At 40.2% G+C, this 23,237-nt stretch overlaps 1 long non-coding RNA gene across 2 annotated transcripts in view; it reads left to right on the forward strand.

Moving 5' to 3' along the window:
* Positions 1-6,019: 6,019 nt before the first annotated feature.
* The window catches only part of LOC124165663, a 188,607-nt gene continuing 171,389 nt past the window's right edge, over positions 6,020-23,237 (forward strand). For both annotated transcript variants that reach the window (XR_006866280.1, XR_006866281.1), the window contains exon 1: positions 6,020-6,248. This is a non-coding gene — a long non-coding RNA (uncharacterized LOC124165663). The remainder of the gene's footprint in view (positions 6,249-23,237) is intronic.

Here is a 23,237-nt window from a genome sequence, read left to right on the forward strand (position 1 = left end):
TGTGATGAAACACATAAAACTGTAGGATGATACATTCCAAGACAATGCTTAGGAATAATGAATACGCCTATCACGGTTTCTAAAATGCTTCAAAATAGAGAAATATGTATTGATAGTGTTTGGTAATCATGTGTTAAAGGCATAATGTTGACGGTTATTTTGTAGGCTACTTTTAGAATACTTTCAGGCGTTAATTCCGAGTTTCGTTTCTTCCTTATATGTGAGTTGCGACGCAGATACGTCTCGGTATTTTAATTACAAGCTAGACTACTCACGCTGTCTATCTCAGAATACTATTGCCTCGTCCAAATTACGATTGTTCCAGCAATCGTAGGAACTATCGTGCATTCACACAACGATGGTTAAACCTGCGCCGACCTCCAATGCTGAAATATTAAGTGAACGAGGAATTGACAGCTTGCAACGCTGTTGAAGTATTTACGGTCAAGAGATTTCTGTGTTTAAAGTGTATTTAAAAAATAATTTTTCTTCCGTCCATATTCTTCCTTGCACGAACAAATCCACGAAAAAATAGAGCGAAGGGAGCTTCACTAACTTTTCGTCTTTCTCTTGTCGCTTCCTCTTTCGGTCTCCCAGCGCCTAGCCATCGTAAAGTGGCAAAATTCGGAACTATGTCAACTGGTGTCAGGACCATGGTCAGGACATGCATTCACACAGCTAGTTCTGCCAACGATCATTAGGACGATCGCTCGGACAATCGTAATCTGAACGAGGCATATCAGGGTGAAAATCGCGTTACTGAGAACTTACCTATGCCTCGCCTTGTGTTTTAGCACCGGGGGCAGGGGAAGTCGCGAAGAATGTAGGAATAGTGAAGAATGCTTCGGTAAGAGTTTCGCGGATAGTGAAAGTAAGTGTAACTGGCCCTTTCAAGGCACAGAAGGCATAAGCAATACCTGATGTTCGAGCTCAACAGAAGAAGTAGTTGTTCGCGCTGGCGGAGGGGACCGACTATTGAAAGTGACTGTACCTTATTTTCGGGGTCCTAGACCACCGTGGGTTTAATGGTGACTGCAATTTGATGCTTTGTGAATGAAGTGGAAGTGAAATTGGGCCAAAGGTGTGCAGCTTTAGGGGACATTAGTCTGGAAAAAACGGAGACAGGCGGGAGTGTAGGAGGTTGGGTCGAGTTGAGGTCGGCCACCGCAGGGCGTCGCCACCATCTTTAATTTTCGGATGAAGGGAGGCGGCAGAGGGGAGCAACCACCTTTGACTATGGTGGTTTGAATAAGGGTTGCCAGTTAAAATTTTTTATTCAAGGAGTTGCAAAAAGGATAGGGGTGCTGTAACTCGCTGAAAGTCTATTGTAAGAGACGAAATGGGTCTCTTTATTCCCTTACTTTGTCGCGAGTGACACAGGTTATGCACAATCTCGAATTGTATAAAATTATCTAATCTTTAAGTAAGACAATTTGTTTCCAGTTACCACATTGCAAATATACATGTTACTCCGAAACGGAGAGCGTATGCGCCAATTTATTTTCAATATTTATGAACCCCGGTTGGTTTGGGTATGTCAAGGAAAGTAGACTGGGAAATAGTGAGAATGACGTAGATTGTACGATTCGAATAGACTGTACCACCAGGGGCGGTGCTAGGAATTAACGCTTGGGGGGGGGGGGGTTTAGGCGGAACTAATACTAAGGTCTGGAGGGTATGGAATACCCGCCAAGGTAAAGGGGCGGTGAGGTTGCCCTCCCCCAGAAAAAAATTAAGATAAATGGTTCTAAATGGCGAGTTTTAAAGATTTCTGATATATATTTTATAAATCTTCACACTATTCTGTAAGTAATATCAATCCAATTTAGTAAAATGGGTTAAACTTAAAAATTTCCCTGAGCTCTGGGGGCGGGGGGGGGGGGTTTATCCCCCAAAACCCCCTCTTGCTGCGTCACTGAGTACCACAACTAGTATTTTAGCTATGATGCCTTGAAAAAAATCCATGAGTACTCAAATATTTATATTCAACACTTACAAAGATTTTTAGCAAGGAGTATAATTTGGTAAATTATTTTCGTAAAATTTTAACGAAGCAATACAAAAATGATTTTTCCTTCACCTATTAATCCACTGCCGCAATTTTCATCGAAGCATAAATATCTTGTAAAGGGTAAACGCGACCGTAGGTATGTAGAGGTAATTATCCCAAGAAAAACAATATCCGAATAAAAATTGCTGACATTGAAATCGTAGTCAACCCCGTGCTTCAAACGTTTTATTTATTATTTCTATATTATTCCCGTGGGTTATCAAATTTCCGAGGTGGAACAAATGCTTGAAACTTAGTGCCTGAGATTTTCTGTTTCGCTGCCTGACGCGCGAAGAAGTAAAGAATCCTGGCGCTGGCAGAGAATTTTCGGACTTCCCGATCCCTGCTTGAATGTTGTGGAGGACATTTCAAATGCAATTATCCGCCCGTCGGATAGGACGTTAAGCCGTGGTCCCCTTGGCGCCTGTGGATAAGAGCAGGCTCATGCCTACGCCGGTTTTCTCTCCACCCTTCCTTCCATTCCCTTTTTCTCATAACGCAAATGACTTCAGCTGTGAATCGCCTCCTCCAAATACCAAACCAGAAAGCAAAAAAATCAATCGGCCTGGAACAGCCGTACGTGCGAATTGTAAAAATCTACATCTACATAATAACCAGCGAGCCACCTCTAGGGTGTTTGGCAGGGGGTGTTCAATCACCAGAATGCAGCATGCAATTGGGCTCCCACATGCACAACACACGGCCCAAAAAACGTCACGCATACTAACAAATTACACTCCCACATGCTGTTAGGAATTATAATAAAATTTAGAAACATGCAATGAGCTATACTTACGTTAGTAGGCCACACTACAATTCATATAATCTATTTGTGAGTTCTAACGCTGCCGTTATAAACTCTTATTGATCGTGGAAAGAAAGATTCTGAATCTGTCTGTTCTACGGTCTCTCTTATTTTATTCATATGATATGATATTCCGTAGTATGTTGGCGTCCGTAAGATATGGCTAACTTTGTTTGAAAATACACTGCTCTTGAATTTATCTTAAATGTTTAGCCTATTTTTCAATCTACGGTATGATAGGGATTCCCTTCCGAGTTTTCCTATGAGGACAGTTACACCAACAAGACTATCGTAACGACTTTTCACGTACCCGTACGTAAAAAGGGGGTAAAGGAGGTGTTAGCTGGCTGGCCCATTCACCATTCCCTCGCTGATGTCTCATTCACATTACGATTGTTCCAGCGATTGTCGTAACTACCGTGCATTCACACGATGATTGTTTAAACCTGTGCTGCCCTCTAGTGCTGACATCTAAAGTGAATGGGAAATTGACGGTTATTTATTTATTTGTTTTTATTTTATTTTTATTTATTTATTTTTTATTTATTTATCACAACCCCCGTAAACAGCACATAACGGCCTTTTACAACGAGGGATTCCAATATTAACAGAGTACAACACAAACATCCATGCCCTGGAGAGGGATCACCTACCCAGGCGGGATTCGAACCCGCGACCTACGGTTTGGCAGGAGCGGACTTTACCCCACCGCCACCGAGGCCGGCCAAGGTTAGCAAAGCTGTTGAGGTATGCAGGGACAAGATATTACTGTGTTCAACGTGTATTTGCCGATAATTTTTCTTCAGCCCATATTCTTCCTTCCTGGGACAAATCCATGGAAAAATAGAGCTTCACAAGCTTTTCGTCTTTCTTTTGTCGCTTCCGTTTCCGGTCTCCCAGCGCCTAACCATCGTAAAGTGGCATCGTTCGGAACTACGTCAGCTATTGTCAGGACATGCATTCAAACGGCTAGTTCTGCCAACTACCGTTAGGACGATCGCTCGAACAATCGTAATGTGAACGAGGCATCACGGTCGGGCGATGGACTGTTTGTATTCGACGGACTGTTGGTGGAAGGATTGATCACGTGGGGGGTGTGTTGACTGTGGCGTGCGAATGTTTCGTCGCAAGGTGGATGGAGGGGAGGGATAGTGGAGGGGACGGCGTTGGAGGGGAAAGAGAGGATCGCAAGGGAAGACCTCTTTCAGTATTACGTCGGGCGAGCGAGAGCTCCGAGTCGCGCGTCGATGCAGGAAGAGGAAGAGAACAGTTGACGGTGTACACGCGAAACACGCCTTCGCCCACGGCCGGCGTGGCTCAGTAATCCTCGAAGAAGTTTGCTCTCATCTGTTGGGGGCGTTTTCTCAGGATATCCGTTCCTGTCGATAGCAATACGGACATTAAGCAAGTAAGGATTCCGTCTTTAACATCCGCGAAGTATTATCGGCATGGCGCCATTCTGCGATCCAGACCATGGATTTTTTTCTCCAACATCGAGGAAACTCATTTGGAATTCGCTTCCTTCGGTTGAATGTGTGGTCCCGTTGTTTCGACAGTGATGAAAAAACCCTTGTGATTTGTTTTTCATGGGATGCCCTCATTTTCGTGCTATCTTCACTAGATACAGAGCTGTGGACGCCGGCGCCTACCGTGGACCTCAACTATGCGTCCCACTCCGAGATAGGTCAGCGGATCTGCGCGGGAAAGAGGAAGCATCGCATCTTTTCGTAATCATCAGTTGTCATTGAAAAAAAGGATTTAAAATTTCAGTTGCGAGGTGGAGAACATCTAGGAATCCAAGCGGAGATGGTATTATAATAATTCACATTTCTTAGTGAGAGTGAACTGATTCACTATACCTCATTAGCATCATTGAAAGAAACTTTTTTTCTCCGGCATTATGGGAATTCATTTTGGATGCGTGAACTTCGAGTGAATATGTTGCTGTCCTTTCTTGGTCTTATTTCTTGTTGTCCTTGTGTTTCCATAGTGATGAAAAAACTCTAGTGGTTTTTTTATTTAATGCCCTGATTTTTATGTCATCATCGGAAAGCCCCTTATGCAATATCTTCTGGTTCTTTAATTCGAGGGGGATCGGGTTGGTGTGGTGGCTAGAGTGTTGGCTTCCCACCCCTTTTGCTAGGGTTCAAATCCCGGCAGTGGTAGAGGATTTTTAGAGTCTGCCCGATCCCTGCTTGAATGCAATGTGGAAGAAATTTTAAGCGCAACACTCCGTCCGTCGGATGGGACGTCAAGCAGTGGTCCCCTTGGCACCTTTCGTTAGGAGCAGGCGAATGCCGACGCCGGGCTTCTCTCCACCCTTACTTGCCTACCCTTCCCTCAATGCGCAAACGACCTAAGCTGTTGGTCGCCTCCTCCAAATACCGTATCACACGTTTAATTCGAGTGACCGCGTAAATAGATCCACGGTGGAGGAAAAAGGGACGCAACGTTCGCGCTTCTCAAGAATGTCTGCTTTTCGTGTGGTCGGACCACTGTTGTATTTTCAAACATTTTCTTCGGTGACAGCTACCTCGACTGCGTTCTCTGAAAAGCTTTTAGGTAGATAAAATAAAAAGATAGCAACGAAAAGTAGGAGTCTCCACGATTCAGGATCACGGTCCTCAGTTTGCTTTCTGCGGTGAGACTTGGCGTCCTGCCACCGTAGAAGTGCTAAGGAAAAAACGCCCCAGAGGAATTTCGTCCCGATAATGGTCGGAAAACTCTCTCGCGTACGAATGGAAGTGGTAAAGAAATATGGAACCGTTCCCATATCCTTTTGGGGGGTTGGAAAAAAATGTTGACGACAAATATCTTCCCATTCACAAGTAAGAAAAATGCTTTTTAACTATCCACCCATTGAGTTGCGTTTCCTCAGATGTTTTTAACTTTTCCAAATCTCTAAGGTTTATTTTACTCTCTTTTTATTATCAGGCTTCATTTTTTCTTACCAACTTTACCGAACTGGAGAATAGGAAACTAAGATTTTATTTGGACTCGTTGATCTTCAGGTAAAAATCGTCTCAACCAAGTTTAAGTGCATGAGTTTACTTGCTGTCAACAGTGTCTACTACCAAATTCCTTTTTTTCCTCTCACTTCGTATGCATGTTTGGTGATTTCCCCAAAATCCAGCAGTTTTTCCTTGGTGATGGTGTGACTTGTGATGGTGTTCTCCAGTGGAAATCTGAGGATGTGATCGAGGGCTTTGCTAACGTGTGCCTTCCTTTGTGTGCGTCATTGTGTGCAAGAGGGGTAAAAACTTTTCGGACACACTTAAGAGCGGCGCGTGGTCATGGCGGTAGGTGGCGAACTAAGGCGTCTTGTGCTGTGCGGGCCTCGCTATGGCCAAACCTTCCTCGCCACGCTACACCTCATCTAACTCCTATGTCAAGGTGAGTGTGCCTGCTATTTCTATTCGGACCTGCGCTCGTCCGCTATGGCCATGCCAGTAATAGGGTGGTTTAATATTATTTTTTATTGCCTGAATCGAAAGATTATTACTACTGGAGTACGTATTTCACGCTCTTAGATTTTCGAATGACGATAACTATTTTTCGCGATTAAACGAAAAGTGAAAAATTTCAAGCGCGCGAAAACGCGACGGCTAAGTAGGAATGATGGGAAAAGTCCGTGTGACGTATTTCTTGTTCCAGCAGGTAATCGCATTGGCGCCAATCTGGCCTTTTTCAAATGAGGTTAAAATTGACCTTTGCCATTCCTCTAATCTGGGATTTCTAAAACCAAATAATTTGTATATTATGAATACACTAATGGTGGGTAACGAATCGCAATCAATGCTTTTCGTTTTCTTTGATGAAGGAAACTACCCTATTGTTGATTGCGTTCTTAGTCGCTGTATCAATATCAATAGACATCGCAGTGCGGCCGGTTTCGTGATGAGTTACAGCCATAAAAAGTGCCACGTTTCCAATATGTTACGAGAGTTATGATGGGAATCTGTTCAGGAGCTTAGATCGAAGAAGGTATAGTCTAAATTTACTTAATGAATTCGGAGAATAAGTTTTCTCAGAACACGTGAAATATATTCTACGTTTACCGTCGCACTACGGTGGACGTGATCACGAGAAGAAAATAAAAGAAATAGATTGCAAAACAGAGAGATTTAAAATGTCTAACGTTCCTCGTAGGCACTAATGATGATCATAGCAATGGTGTCTGAATTAATACCATTGATGGCGTCACTCAATAGGACGACTCATTGCACGTATTTTTTTTCTTCCATTGTTCTAATATTGCATGGATTTGCTATAGGAAATAATAGCCGTTAGAAATTTTTGTCTTTGCATGAATATGCACTTATATTTTGCTAGTATGCGTAATATATATAAGATCGCACAGTGTGCATGAGACCGTCCTCTTGCATGTTGCATGTAGGGGGTCGCTCACCCCCTGTTTAAAGCCCATTTTACACGGGATACGTACTTGCACAATTTGACGTGTGTACGAAGGCACAGTCAAAACTGCGTCGTGTAAAGCGGTGAATTGCTAGAACATCTGCGAAAATGCGTGGGCTAGAGATGGCAAAATAGCCCCTGTTCTAATTTCTTTCATAAATTCGCGCAATTCCACGCCATTTTAGAAATTAATGCAGTTCTAACCTGCGCATTTTCCATGCCCCGTGTGAAACGGCCTTAACACCAATGACTGGCACGTAGGGTATTATGTAGAAAATATATTGGTCGTCGATCTTTCCCTCAAAAGAAAAAAAAATAAACTGGCTGGATGGCAGAAATGCCATCTTTGTATCCTTTAATTTTTGGCACAAAAATAAAACTGAAATAGTTGCTTCACCTCTTTCAGTACGCGTCTACAGTTAAAACGATGATAACATGGAGTGAACGGTCTAATCCTTATTTACTGTCGTAAAGAACTACAATCTTCCATAAACCGTTCGTCGTTAGGTCTAACATTGTATGGTATGAAATTCACATCTGTGTACAAACTTGTGCGAATGTGGAATCTTTCAAGAAAAAAAGTTGCTAATATCTGCCGCATAATTTATCAAATTATTTTTTTACTTTATGCCACGGTTATTTTCAGAGTAGGTATGTAGTTTTGTCTGCTCCTCATTTAATCTATTAAGTACAATATACATGGTATAATTTTTATTTTGCAACGGAAATTTTACATTATATTCCCTATGTTCTACCGAATAGAAATTAAAAAAAAGGCTTATCGTGTCATCCCGTCCTCGTATGAAATCTATGATTTGCGAGGTTACTAACGAGGTGGAATCGTGACATGGTATATTAGAAGGTAAACTTTGTTGTATTTCATACAGTATTTATAAAAAGACTCCGGGTTAAACCTTTTCAGTTTTCCCTCTTTTTTGCTACGAGGCACACCGTGAGGTTCACCTCTTGATAATCACCCAAATATTCTTCACGCACGAAAGGCTTTCTTGCTGCCTTCACCATCCGCGTCCCAAACATCTTCGGCAATTGAAGGGAGGGAAGGTAAATACACAAGAAAGAGACGTATGGAATATAAATAAAGACGCAGTGTTTGTAGCGTGAAATTTTATTTGCGACAGAATAAAATATCGGAACAAATAAGGCAGTTTCCGTATACCGACTATACAAAACCCATCGGTGCGCCATCGTTGTATAGCCAATGTAAGATAATGTAGCCAATGTAAGATACAATCTTCTTGAGATAAAATTTTTGTTCCTAAATGGCTTCATAAAGCGCACCTTGTAAAATCCCGCGGGAGGCCAGTTCAGAATATACACTATAGCTACATAAGCACCTACCCATTATGCCGGCAAATTTATATTTTCATCGTACGCGCTATAAATAGTGAACAATAGGTATGAATATTAAGAAAACGCAATTTCACTTGCTCTTTCACTACCTCATTCGTATTACCAGTTTTGAACAGTTGGGGATTTTTTATTATTCCATCTAACGATTGGATTATCACACCACTCATGCAATCAGGAATATTGTTTCACCGAAACTCTAAAGGCTAAAATTAAAAAACTAAAACTCTGCGAAGATACCATTACATAATGCAGTGCAAATCCCAAAAGTATAATAATTTTAATTTTAAAACGCAGGCACGCAAACTCACTATAAAGATAAAAGGGATTCAATACGAAAATAACACCGGCGGACTATACGAAAATAATCAATGAAATGTTAATCTGGTTGCATGAATGTCACAAATGTTTCAAAAACCCAGCTGAAACATTTAACTGACCACTCAGTGATCCGACGATTTCATCGATGGGTTTTTCTCTCTAATAGGATAATCTGCCAAAAGTCGTCTGCAGATCAATGGCTGATGCCTGGTTTCGCTAGAAAGTGGGCCCTTTCCGCTTTTATAGCGGTTAGGTCCCAGAGGCGTCGACGGGTTTCTATCGCGGCGGCGCCTCTTTCCTTTTTCCTTCCCATTTCCATTCCCCTCCCGGGGTGATCGGGCGTATCAGTTGAATTACTGGGTCTCGGCCCCGGTATGTTGTATCCTCGAAGGGCCCCCTTGAGCCCTCATTTCTTGACCACTCAATGTTCAGTCCAAAATATTTAAATACACCCTATCAAAAGATTTTAGATTTAAACGGAAATATTTCCCTAGGCATTCAAAAGATAATTTTAAAAATTCGCTTCACAGCAATTACTCTTGTTACGGATACCAAGTTGGATATGATTTGCTTAAAACTATCCATTTTAAAATTATTATTTTTTTAGAGAAAGAAATATTTTATTAATTTACCCTGATTTTTAATCCTTACGTCATAATGTTCAGTCAATCCTGATATCTATTTCTTTCTGATTTAGCCAGAATATATTAGTGTCTGCGATGATAAGTTGACTCATCTTGTAGAGAAAAAAATGCAACCGTTATATCATGCTTTTTTATGCGAATGAAGTATTACTTCCATTGGGGAATTTTAATGTATCGGCTGTGCTACATGTGGGATTATATCACGCCAGCCATTTCTTCTCTCCGAGTTAATAATACCGAACAATTTCCTGGGTAGATATCTATGAAGCAAGTATCGATTTCATTTTATTTTATTTCATATCACTTGATCATTTATTGCTCATTAAAGATCAACGCAAGCAAAACATACCTTACTTGATAAGATGTAATTTTAAAACTAGGAGGGAAATTTTTGCGTTGATTCCACTCCGTAATCGCGGGAATGGAGATACAAAACTCCTATTAAGTGATTGAAAAACTGCAGTGGACGCCGGTTTTTGTAAATATGCCCACAAACGCTAGTGACCACTTTATCGACTCCCGTACCCGAATAACTTATCGGACATCGAAATATTTGGCGTTCCCACTGGTAATTTCCCTTTATCGCGCATATATGCAGGTATATGTACCCATTAACTTCATTCGGAGCGAGAGAACGGTGACAGCGCGGGCTGGAGGTTTGAAAGAGAGGGTGAGTGCGGGTGGCTTGTGGTTGGGTTGGACGGCAAAATAGATTTTTATGTTTCCCGCATCCCCATTTCGAATGGATTTCCAGTGGTCCGTGTGTCTGTGACACAATTTTCAATTCAGATGCGCGACCGTTGGTCTAAAATTGGACTAAGGGCCAAACGTAATCCCCATAGCTCGGGTTTTATTCGTTCACTATTTGTAGCCGCGGTTGGTGACGGATGCAGCCACTTGCTGGAGCGGTGGTCCACATTATAAAAAGCGAGAACAGTCTTCTCACTCACTCTGTCTCTCAACCCGAAGGTTTGTCATGAAGGGTGAGGGTATGGCTCAAGTCAGACTAATATAGAGGTGTGTGAATAACCAGTGGCGCCGAGGGGGCCCGAGCCCCCTCAAAAATTCGTTATGCGTGTGAGGAAAAATTCGTCAGGCTTGTCGATTTTCCCCGGAGTGTCCAGATATCGATATTCGAGCTATCAGGGTTCTAATGTTGACCATATGACTCTTATAAAATACTTAAAAAACTTAAAACTCACTACTTATAAACTTTCCTTTGGCAAGATCCCCGGTTTGGGCCCCCCCCAATATTTTTTGTAAGTCGGCATCCCTGTGAATAACACACATTTAGTTTTAAGGGGGCTAGTTCTTTTCCTTGTGCCTCGCACTTTGACGATTTTGTTTGGGGTGTCCGAATTGAGCAGATTATAACATGGTGATATTCATTTACTCACTTTTTTGGTGTCCCATTTTTTCATGTTATCCAGGATATGTCCCTTTGCTCGAAGTGGAGCCAAACACGCTAAAGTCTCCATGGGGATAAGGTTGGTGTGGTGGCTGGAGTGCTGCCTTCCCACTACGTGGGCCCCAGTTCAAAACCTTGTCGGCGGCGGAGATTTTTAGAGACTGCCCAATCTTTGGCGGAGTGCTTTGTGTAGGGCATTTAATCCACCGCACTCTGTCCATCGAATGGGACTCTTAAGCCATGGTCTCTTAGGCGCCTTACGTTCAGAGCAGACTAATTCCGACACCGGGTTTCCCTCCACCCTTATTTCCTTCACCCTTCCATAATGACGAAAATGAAATATGTTGTCTGTCGCCTCCTCAAAATACCTTCCCATACTTGATTGGGCATACGTTAAAGTTGTCTGAACAGATGAGACTAGGGATCTTAATCAGCTTAGCATTTCCCTCGTCCGTCAATGTTTAAATATTTTAAAGCAGAGCTATTGATCGCAAATTACGTGTGGAAGAAAATGTAGTTTCTATGAAGGAACGTTGTGGTCAGTTAATCACTATAAACTTGAGGTACTTCCTCTGTTGGATATGCGATCTCAATTGCTTTTGGATTCATGCTAATGCAGTGTGTCATTATTGTGTACGGGTTATGATTATGTTTTTTTTCCTTTTGTGACGAATAAAGTGTTTCGTTTTTGTTTCTTGATATGCAACCGGAAACGATTGAAGAATGGCGTGGTTTATTTCTTTTTCCTCGCAACCGATATCTTAAATTTGGAGTGAATATCTAATATCCTCTACTATCAGTAGTGGTGAAACCATGTACTCCACAAGTAGAAATAATCCGGGAAAAGTTTTTGAGAACTTCGTTACCTTTTCAAATGAAGTTAACCCGTGGATTTGTTGAGAAAAATCTTTGATAAAGTAATGAGGGAGCTGGTTCGTGGCGTAGTCAGAGACCTTTCTGTGGAGTAGATATGTAAATAGTTGGAACCTAGTTCATCACAGGCCGGTGGTTGGATGCTTTATGCTATTTTTTTCTCGGAGCGGTGTGTTCAGTGCGGTGTGTGTTTGAGCGGAGTCCACACGTTAGACGATTTTAGAACACGCCTAACAGTCATAGAATCCGATAAATGTCCAAAAATCACAATAGGCAGACAATATTATTTCGCCAAAAATTTTAGTTCATTTAAAATTATAAATTGCGTTAATGCAAGCCAATCCTAGAGTGAAAATCATATTGGTGTGACTAAAGTATTTCAAATATTTATATTTGAGAGACTAATGGACTTCCTATGTGTTTCAACTAGCAAGTTTCCAAACACCTCAAAACGTTGCTCTCCCCTTTTAGTGTCGCACATATATTATTTCAAATAATTTAAGTAATTTTTCCTAGAATCTGCCTCATAAGTAGATTTCAATATGCTAATTGAAAAATATTAAATTTGCTACAGTCTATTATGTTTTTTTTTTCAATGAGAAGTACCAAATATTTTTCGTCCAGTGTATAGTGATGATGAAAATTGGTATATGAATCTCAGTTTGCAAGTAGTATACCCTTCGTACAGTATTCAGGTGACTTGAACTCGGGGTCATTATTGATGTGAGGGAAGGGTAGGGAGAGATGATGGATGGAGAGAGAATATTCGGTACCGGCATTAGCTTGCTTCGACACACCATCGGCAATTATGCGCGCACGGAACATAGTCGTAATTTAACGAGAAAAGTTTTCTTGCATGCTTGCATAGATTCCACTTCGCCTCGAGCGCATTCATAGATATGGAAAGAAAGTTTTGCGTGGCCATGAGTAATTACGTTATTTCCATGTGGCTTGAGGAGGTTTTCCATTTTTTAAATATCCATTCACATTGTGTGTGTTGATTCGATTTGCATGAACCAATGAAGACGTAAGATATTATTTTTTTATTATTTTGGATTTCGTGTATTTGGGAACGATTTTATACTAAGGAACTGGCTAAATCAAATTGCGTCCTGAATGTCTCTGAAGAGTAGAGGGGTTCTGTCAGTCATTTTAATGTGCCTTCCAATTAGGCCATACTAGTTTGACAGGATTTCGATGCCTTGGGAGTTTATAAGTGTATAATTTCATCGAGTCTAAAGTTACACGGAAGGAACTCTATCCCTCGACCAAGAGACTAGGGAAATTTCCTATCTTGGGCATTGGAGTAGCTTTCCACAGTCTGTAGCAAGACCTTTTTTTTGTTCGCGTGTTGGATGGGGAGGAGTTGGGGAGAAAAGTAACTTGAGATGTGAGCTTGCGAAAGAGATACCAAAGGTGTCAGATTACTTTCTCTATTTTTTTGTTCGCCAGAGGAACTGGAGGAGGGTACAAATGTGAGATAAGATTTCCAGGCTGCCTTCAGTTGCTCGACAGCGGGAGTGGGGGGGGGGGGGGAAAGAAGATCGCCTCGTGTTCGAAATGAATGCATGACCCGTAAGACGCTCTTTGCGGCTTCTGTTTCGATTTGGGGCGTGTATGTGCTCGGTAACCGCGGTCATAGTCGACTTCATCTCGATTCGATGTTGTCAATTTTTGACTATAGGGTCTTTGATTTAAGGGAGCGTGATGAACTATGGGTTATCCTATGAAGTTCTGTCACCAATAGGCTCAAAGATTGAATTAGTTGATGGAGGAGTGGAAGAATGTACGGCTGCAGGTAGAGGGTTGACAATAGTCGGCGAGTTTCAGCACTTCTAGTTTAGATCTAGTGTTAGACATGCAAAGGCGGATCCAGTATATTTTCTGAGTGAGGCACCACAGCATGACAGGCAAATAGTCTCATATTTGAGATTAAAATTAAAGTTCATGTTCAAAATTTAATGTTTGAGACTCGGTAACGCAGGAAACAAAACGGACATAATGACAAGCGTCTATTTTTTAAGCGTTTATGGGGGCAATCCCCGCAAATCCGCCAATGGAGACATGCAAAAAGGTCTTCTGCAATCCAGTCTTCAGTAAATTGACCCGGTGTCTAATTTTGTGATAAATGTAATGCACATTGCATAGCATTCAAAGTGGCAGAAAATTCCAGGAACGAGTTCAGTGTTGTCGAAAAAAATCCTTTCAGGTTTTTTCGGCTTGCATATTATTCTCAATTTACGAATCATAAGTAATTACAGTTTTAAGTGGGTATCTTTACAAAATACTCTTGCTACCAATCCATTCACTAGTTGTTAGTTGTTAGCATTAGTTGAAGGTGATATTATAACACTGCCTCGTCGTCGGTCTTCGTTTTTCTTATCCGTGCTCATAATTTTTTTTTAATCTGGGCGTTTCACTTGCAAGCTATTCTCTGGGTAATTATTAACTTTTTACTCGTTGACACATTTACCTTTTATTGCAGTTGTCTTGCTACGTTGCGAAAGCATAAAAGTGGAGTAATCGACGACTTTTAGTGGTTATAATTTTTATAATTGATGCTGCAGTTCTTTCTTGGTTGGAAGAAAAAAGGCAATGGAAGGATAAAGTGGAAATGGTCCCGGTGAAGCAATTACCTTTATTAGCTGCTCATTAAAAATTTAATCGGCATTACTATTTTCTGACCGCTTACAGAAGTTGGGCATGGAATAGAATCCATTTAGGTTTCAGTTGTTTCTAGTCTAGTGCCCACCGAGTCGAAAAAATTTAACTGCGGTTATCACGGTTAGTTATGGTCGCGCACTATATAAGATAAATGAAATGATAAGATTTCCGCCCAGATAAGATTTTACTCTAACGAGATGCAGTTTTAGAAATATAATATAAATCTAACGTGAAATTTCTATTTTCCAACCCAGCTGATTAGGTGCTATTCCTATGAGCATCGCGTGCAGGAATTTTTCCTCGGAAGGCGCGCTTAGCTATTCTTGGGGAGACGCTTCGATGCCAGGCTCGACGTTCCGAGGTACAACCCGACTGCATGCCATGTAATCAAATCGAATTAAATCCCATTCTTTGCATGATGTCGGTTTGATCGGGTGCGGCTGCAGTCGGCCGGAGTATTTTCGAGTCAAGCCAGATCTGGCAGTTTTCGGACGCTTTCGGGCTCGGACGGCTATCCCTAGTCGGGTCAGGTGTCTCTTGCGTGAACCCCTAGTGCTACGAGTCATTTTACCATTATGAAGAAACTAGACTCTTTCTGCGACTAATGGTTATTTGAATAAACAGTCATATTAAGAGAGCTTAGCGTTTTGTACCGCTCTAATTTGAAAAGCATCTCGCTGAGAGGGGCATTAATAGGGTAGTTTTCTTCATCAATGAAAACGAAAGGCATTGATTGCGATTCGTTACCCACCATTAGTGTATTCATAATATACAAATTATTTGGTTTTATGAAATCCCATTTTAGACGATTGTTAGTGGTAAATTTTAAACTCATTTGTAAAAGGCCAGATTGTCGCCCATGCAGTGCCACTCCACGTGACGTTACAGGAGCCCATATGCTATACGAGTATTCAGGAGTTTTACGTCGTCTGAGATTACCAATGCATGCATGAGGCGCAGATCTCAGGCAAACATCTTTTAATTATTAAAATTGCCTAAGGTCGGAAAGTTTCCTTCATGTGATAGGATATTAGGTACTAATCATCATTTAAGCCAAGTGCTACCTGCTAGCAGAGTACTCTGCTACCTGCATCGTAACGGTGCAAATAGCCTCGCACCAAGGTGCCCTCACACTGCGACACACGGAACCAGAACGACGTCACTCGGGCTTTTCCCAGTATTCATTCTTAGCCGTCGCGTTTTCGCGCGCTTTAATAATTTCACTTTTCATTAAATCGCCAAAAATAGATGTTGTCATTTAAAAATCTATATGCGTGAAATACATACTTCAGGAGTGATGATCTTCCGGTTTAGGCAATTGAAAAAAGTAGAAAACCACCCTATTTTTCCCCCTAGATGGATTTTCGCTGCTATCCGTCTCCTAGTTTTCTTTTCGATCTTTCTATGTGGCCCTTAATCCTTAATTAAACCTTTTCCTAACACGGGTGTCATGGTGCTGGCACTGGTTAACAAAAGAGATAGTAATCAAACTAACTTTTATCAATTTTAGTGCCTCAAAATTTCTAATATATATGAGTGGGTGAGAAGCCAACGGGCACAAGTGATTCTTTTTTAAGCAGAGTTAGGTACAGATATTAGCTATAGAAAACAAACGAGATCAATTAGATAGCTAGTAGTACATTTGATTTTCTACTCAATGTCAGTACAGAACAGAGGCTCACTCGTATCCCATGGCAACCAAGTTTTTGTGTATTTCCTCTAGCAATTAACTTTACGTAACTCTGTTAAGAAAAATATCACTTGTACCCCTTGGCTTCTCACCCTACATATCACAATTCGTAACCGAACAAATATTTATTTAAAAGTATGCAGACCTTATTTGTAATAAAAAAACATAGTAATATATTACCTGTAGAAAGTTAAGGAAAGCGCGTTCCGGCACTACTAAATTTGCCATGATACCACGGTTTTCTAACCTTTCATTTCCCCCCAATTTGACGAGCGAACAAGGTTGCATCTGGCATCTCCTAGTAAACTCGGATTTTACTCTCGAACTTCTTTAGGTGTACTTAGAATACGTTCTGATAAGCTTATGCCACGTCATTTGCCAATTTGTTGGAGAGAATAATTTGATCTTATTTTTATTTAATAATCAAAAACTTTTGGCGGTATTATTTTATTCAAGTTGTGTTGAATACACTTACAAGTTCTAAAATTTAAACGAAAAATGCGTTTGGTAACATTTTCATTTCATTTTAAAAACGTAACTGGTAGAATTTCAAGGTACTAGCTTTTGAAAATAATAGCATTCTCATAAAATTGTTGAAGAGGTCCGTGAATTAAATATGAGTAAGAATTTACTAGAAATAACACTATGGATAGACATAACTAAAACGTTGAAATATGTAAAAAGCATTTTTACCGCTTGAATAAAAGAATTTTTCGAGGTATTAAAGTTAATATTATATGAATTCCAATGAAAAAATGTCAACCATTCAGAAGGATTGAAAGTTTTTGATTTTCGTGTTGGATTAAGGTCTGGGGAAGATAAACCTTCCCTCCCGTATTTTCTAATAGTATCATTGTAACCGAGTGGTGTTCCGCGGCCCCTCCCTTTCTCCCCCCCCCCCCCCTTCAATAACTCTCCAAAGTAAATACCCCTCCCCCTCACCTATTGCCACGTTCATTTCCCCCTCACCTTCTCTCTTATTTCCCCTCTCCTTCGCCAAATCGCTGCTTTTCTCGCCCTCCCCTACACTCCCCATCCCATAAGCCCTGCCGGCGAGTACTTGGTAGTAGAAGACATATTCCGCCTTAATTGGCACTCTGAGGAGCAGTGGAGAAAATGTCGAGTGATGAGTATATAGGTCGAATCCATTTTATGACATCCTCTTTAGCCTGAGCTGCTGAGAGCAGTTACCTCTTTCTCACTTCTATTTTTTTATGTTTATTTATTTTCTACATCGTCATTTCTTTTTCTCTTTCCTCCTCTCTAGCTTTCACCCTTTCCTATCCCCGTTTTCGAACTTCTTATGCGCATTTCCGTTCTATTTGTAAACGCCCTATGTCCAAATATAGTGGTCGCAAAGAGGAGGTCGCAATCACGTAAATGAGAATCGGGCAATGCGCTCTCACCCACTCGTACCTCTTCACTGAAGAGAGAATTCCACCCCTTTGTGATGATTGCGACTCTCCCATTACTGTGAGACATCTCCTGACAGCGTGTGAAAAATACCGCGCTGTGCGCCATCGGTTGAACACCGGGGGAGACCTAGGGCACATCCTAGGAGACGATTCTGATAGTGTCAGCAGAGTCATAAAGTTTTTAATAGAGACCGGGCTATTTAACAGCGTTTAAATCCCAACTTTTTTTAGCACCTGACAACTCATTTTATTTAAATTTTTAAATGCATTTTTTTGCCGGAAGCCTTTTGAGAAGGCTTTCGCCGTAATAATTAGATTTAGGTAGAGTATTTACAATTCTTCGTTATAACTTTCGTGGGTACTCGTCATTTTAAGTAATAACTTTTGGGCTATGTCGCCGCGACAATTTTCGGGTGGCCCAAACGTTTATTCAGATTTCTTTGTAAAAGCGACTAGCATCGGTGGAGAAACGTTGGGGCCATCCGAAAAATTACGCGGCGACATAGTCCAAAAGTTTTTATTTAATTGAAAGGTATTAATGAATGGAAAGTGATTGAACACGTTGTGAATAGATTCCAGGAAATTATTATTTTTTTCTATTTAATGTATGGATTATTTATGAGGTTACGCACGTTTCATTGAATAGTTGTTTCCTTTAATTACGATTTAATAATTAAGAATGTCATATTGCGTATATTTTGTATGGATTGGCATCTGTACACCTGTTTTCACCTCTTTTCGCTAGATTTTTGTTTCCTAATTTTGAAGCCCAGAGCATAAGAATTTACAGATAAGTGCCTTCTAGAATATCTGAATTCCTATTACTGCTGTTTCTTGTAGTGTTAGTAGTATAAATTTGTGACTATTATAAAATGTTAACTATGGGAATTGCTGTCGGCGGCGTAAACAATACCACGATTTCGCGGTTAAGTGCTCCTTTGCCATACTGTCGAATATTTTATTTGATGTACAAGTTAGGAATAAAGAAGCATTTTGATTCAACTCGACAGTTTTTTATCGCATTAGTCAAATTAATATTTAAACGAGGGAGCAACCTTGCGGTAATAATAAATAGGTGATTAATCAGTCGTTCGCACTGTTTGATTGGAGCCGCTATGAGCGAATAGACTTACGAGTGGTCCAATGGGTAAAAATATCGTTGTCTCGTTAAATAGTTACGGGAGCACTTGCTTGCTGAATACTTCGTTATTAATGGTTTGTGAATGTGAACAATAAGTGATTATCATCATTCTATTTTTTTTCTTATATTTTCAATTTTATTTCTGCATTTTATCGTGCGGAAGGTTTTGAGTGATAGGAATGGTAACGATGGTACTCGTTATACGTTCTATGTTTCGCTGCTCTTCAGTGTCGCATGCCTCTTTCCATTAAAATCGTGCCTAAACAACCGCAAATTTGGTAATTTACTGCTTTTTTCATTTCCGCTTCATTATATTTGAACAAAACCTTTTTTTTAAAGAAACTTATTGTTAATTTAAACACATAGATGGATTAATTAGTATTAAAAGTACTGCGATTTTGGATATTTCCTCGGGGTAGTCCATTGAAAAAATTCAATGAAAGCATCATAATATCTGCAACCATTATTAGATGATAGGCATTCCTAACTACAAGTATAGATAAATAAGAACCAAAACTAAATCTCCACCCTACGGTTGCTATGAAGCTGAAAATATTGATACTTGGACGTACCAAATTTACATAATTAACATGGCTTCAACAATGAAAAAATAAAAGAAATTTAATCTTGGGATTAAAATAAAAAAAATATTCTGAGTGAATGTTCACGTTTTAAGTTATTCAATAGCAATTATTTTCTTTCCTGCGAGCTTTTTTACCCTATAAACCTGCTGCAAACCGTAATCATTTAATCTTGCTCTGAATCAAACTACCTTCCCTTCATTATTTTTTTGAATTTGCATTTTTAATTTTGATATTATTAATTATTATTTTGTATATTTGAAAAATTCATTCTTAATATGCCCGAAAAAATAAAGCGCTGGATAAGTGGAAGTATGCAATTTGATTTTATGTGAAGCGAGGAAGGGAATAAAAAAATGAGCGTACAGGATGTACCCAACGCGATGGGATTTTCACAGTATGATTGAAAGGATTTCCGAGTTCCGGGAAGCTTAAGCGTGCAGAAACCATTTCAGTGAGCTTTCAGGATGATTCTACGTGCATAAATAGTTTTTTTTTCCATTCAATGAACGAAGACTTTCATTAGGAGAACCTGCTTTTGCTTTTCACTTTGTCACATCGCTCCTGACGCATCGTTTTATCCTCTTCGTTTGAGTCATATCTTTACAAGAGAATTTGTTCTACAAGTCTTCCAATGGTTTCGAATTATTTTTATTTTTTTCGAATTATTCTCTAATGTACTGCAGCTATGGTTGGAGCCTATTCATAAAAAATTCCATTCACGGAAGATGAGAAAAGACTTACAATTCCTGCGGAGATTCCTCTCAACTTACAATTTATTGCAATACATTATCATGTAAAGTGCCACATTATTCTGAGAATATAAAATGCTGTCGTCAGAACATACATGCTCTTACATTTGCTAAAGCATATTTTTCAAATACCGCTTCCTTTTTTGCTGCCTAAAATCAAAGTGATCATATCCTCTGCTGGAAATGTTGTAGATATTGAAACGATATAGTTCCTCCTTCCTTACGAATAGGGTAGTTTCCTTCATCAAAGAAAACGAAAGGCATTGATTGCGATTCGTTACCCACCATTAGTGTATTCATAATATACAAATTATTTCGTTTTAGAAATACCGGTTTAGACGAATGGCAATGGTCCATTTTTATCCTCATTTGAAAAGGGCCAGATTGGCGTCCATGCCATGCCACTCCACGTGACGTCACAGGGACCTAGTTTCTATACGAGAGGATAGGAGTTATACATCGTTTGAGGTTACCAATGCATGCATGAGGCGCAGAGCTCAGGGAAACATGTCTTAACAATCACTTATTAAAACTGGCTAAGGTCGGAAAGTTTTCTTCATGTTTGATAAGGTATTAATAATCCTTATTTAAGCCAAGCGCTACCAGCCAGCAGGGTACTCAGCTACCCGCTAGCAGCCTGCGTCGTATCAGCGCTCAACTCGCCTCAAGGTCACCTCACAGGGCGGCATGCCGCGACAGCGGGAACCAGAAATACGCCACACGGAGAGATTTCCCGGCATTCATACTTACGCGTCGCGTTTTCGCGCGCTTGAAATTTTTCACTTTTCATTTAATCGCGAAAAATAGATATCGTCATTTAAAAATCTAAAAGCGTGAAATACATACTCCAGGAGTAATAATCTTTCGATTTAGGCAATAAAAAAATAATAGGAAACCACCCTATTGTCGAATGAGCGGGATAACTAAGTATTTGACGATTTATTACGGGTTGGATAATATAATGGCGTAAACAATGAAATAGTTTTCAACACTACATGTGCATGAAAAGAACAGTTGTCATGTACATGTAAAAGTTTAATATTAAAATCACTGTTGTGATCAGGTGCTTAGAAAAATTTGATTTTGAGTCTTTTAAACGACCACTTCTTTTGTGTTTATCAACACTAGTTTTTAATTTTCGGCCCGTTTGACCGAATACACACCGTTGCACTCATCACATGTCAGGGCATAGACACCACTTTTGTCTTCAGGATGCACTTTGTCCTTAGAGTTAAAAATCAATTTACCTGCCCTGACATGTGATGTGTGCAACGGTGTGTACGCCGGTCAAACGGGCCGCAAATTAATGACTCGTGTTGATGAGCACAAAAGAAGTGCTCGTTTGAAAAACTACAAATCTCATTTTTCTAAGCACCGGATCGAATCCGGCCACAACAGTGATTTTAATATTAAACTTTTACATGTACATGAAAAAAGTGTTAAGCTGGATATTTTAGAAATTTTAGAAATCACCAAATGCACTCTTGCACGAAACACCAACATTTTAAATGATACAACTGTATTCAAATGTTCTAATTTTTTATCAACTGTTTTAATATCTGACTACTTCCTTGACAATCCTCCTCCTCCCCCCCCATTAACCTCGTTACCACCTGACCTTCTATCAGCCTGTCCCCCCTAGCTTTTATACTTTATGTTTTGATCCTCCATTCCATCTGCCCAACCCCACTCTTCCTCATTTAGGTCCCCCCCTCCATCTCTCCCACTGTAGCGGGGTATATGAGGCTGGACGATGTACGCTAGTGCTATCTTATTCTTGATACTGATGATAGTACGTTCGGTAAAAAATAATAAATATATAATAAAAAGTTTGTGGAACAGTACTGGGTTTTGTTTTCACCATGAACATTTCATCGTTCCACCAAGTAACGCCCAAATCAGTTGATTTTATTCCTATGAATAACTTTGTGGAATATTATAGAATATAGTTTGCCCGGGAAATTGATCCTTCTCAGTTCTGTACTTCTACTACAATTTCTATTCAACGACAACCAATTATCATGTGAAATAGCCCGCGACTAAGCGGATTTTCCTAAGTCTTTTGTGCAATACTTATCCCCATTCGCCTGTTCCCTGTTCCGCTTGTCGATCGGAAGCGCGTAAGAATCGATATTTGAACCTTTTGCGTATTCGAAGCCCCACCTCGTTCTGAGCATTGAAGAGAGAAGGAAGAGGAGTGTAAGAGGTGGGGGAAGAGGTAGGGGCCCAAGAGATGGCGGCTCTGTGTAATGTGGAGGAGAGTTTGTTTGCTTCCCGTGTTTTCAATGCGCCGTGAAAGGAAACATTTGCCTAGGCGTAATCTGCAGACGATATTCTTTGGATCGATTTCTGATGCGTGAGGCGCATTCGAGATATATTAGGCAAATATGTGGTTTGTGATCGTGACCGCGAGATATTTTCTCTTTCTGTGCTTTGCACAAAACACTAGGTATCTTGACTGCCTCTCGTGAAGAGGCGTTATGGTGAGTGAGACGATTATAAACGTCTCTTGTCTAGAAAAAGTTATTTTGCAGCTTTGCCCATCTCTTGGTCGAAGTCCAGAGGACTTATAACCTAATGTTTCTTCTAAGCAACATCAGAAATGTACAAATATTCTGCTGTATTTAGGAAATATGTAAAGTACGCATTTTTTGTGGTCTAAATCGTAATGGCGAAATATTTAGCTGCCACCATAATTATGGTTGAGTGCAAAATTTCAAGTTTTTAAAATGAAGAAAGTGAAATTTGATTTCTCCCCGAAGCAGCTATGGGTTGGAAAGGGTTAAATAAGCCCAGCACTGAAGCCAACGCTTTTCTTTATCTCGGATATCATGATTAGTTTGGAGTTATGTGCTTATCCTAACATCACATAAATCCTCATTTTAGTGATTTGTGATTAACGCATTTGGCCGCCGGGGATTCACAACTCTATCAGTTTTTTAAAATTATCTTCACTCTGATTCCTTAGCCTGGCATCGAAAAAAATGTGAAATTAATAAAAAAATTGACCTTTCACGAGGTATACGCATGAAACTTTGCTGCAATATTGAAAGACGCTAGGCAGTGAATGAATTGAATGTCCACGTATACACACCATGAAAATTCGCCG

The sequence above is a fragment of the Ischnura elegans genome, chromosome 9 (assembly GCF_921293095.1).
Source record: "Ischnura elegans chromosome 9, ioIscEleg1.1, whole genome shotgun sequence".
Classification (NCBI taxonomy): domain Eukaryota; kingdom Metazoa; phylum Arthropoda; class Insecta; order Odonata; family Coenagrionidae; genus Ischnura; species Ischnura elegans.